Source organism: Arvicanthis niloticus, chromosome 6 (assembly GCF_011762505.2).
Source record: "Arvicanthis niloticus isolate mArvNil1 chromosome 6, mArvNil1.pat.X, whole genome shotgun sequence".
Lineage (NCBI taxonomy): Eukaryota > Metazoa > Chordata > Mammalia > Rodentia > Muridae > Arvicanthis > Arvicanthis niloticus.
In genome coordinates, this window is record NC_047663.1 from 23,632,757 (window position 1) to 23,633,740 (window position 984).

Below are 984 nucleotides of genomic sequence, written 5' to 3' on the forward strand. Positions count from 1 at the left end.
GCCCACTGAGAAGCAGGCTGGGAGGGCATAGAGAACCTGAGGGCTTTGCTGAGCTTGAGTTTCTTCTGGCTGAGCTGGTTACCCGGGTAACAGAGAGAGCAATGGGATCTAACAGCAGGACTAGGGTGAGAAGGCACCCCAACATTCCCGTCTCCTGTCAGTAACCTACCCACAAGGTCCGTTGACATTCTTCGAATGACCAGGGAGACCAGGTCTATACTTATCACCTTGGGGGACAGAGGGAAGATGTCCCAACTTGTGGATCCCCACACCACCAGGGTAAAGCTTTGTGGGACAAAGAACAAATGATTTCAGCTCCCACAGTACCCACTGGTTGTCCACAAGGAGTGGCCTTTGTATAACTGTAAACTTCCACCCAAAGAAAGTGAATTCAAAATTGGGAATTACTGTGTGTGTGTGTTCCAGAGTCTCAAATAAATGCAGCATGAACCAGTGGGAGGTCTTTGTTTTCCTTGTCCTACCAGTCCTAAGACTGGCAGCTGTCCTTCAAATTGTGGGCCTTGGTATTTTAGTGCCATCTTTACTTTCCAATCAAAGATAGCTATCTACAGCTGGGCATAGTGGTACACAGTGAGACAGGGTCTCAAAAACAACAACAACAACAACAACAACAACAACAAACCAACCCAAGTACAAATATATAAAACACACAAGTCAGAAATTGTTATGTGGCAGTGCATGCCTGAAATCCTAGCACATGGAAGCTGATCCTCAGCTAAAGATGAGTTAAGAGGTCAGCCTGAGCTACATGAGGACCTGGTCTGAAAAACAAACAAAAAGAGGATGAGAAACTGTTGGTTTCAAACTTTGGAACTCAAGGGGGGGGGGGGGGGGGGGGAGGAGTCTTTACCTCTCTGACCTTCCATTTTACCAGTCTGGCTCAAATTATGACTATAATTCTATAGTGAAATTAAGAGTCTTCCTTCCCTCCCAAATCAAGACACACAAAAACTGGCAACAGAG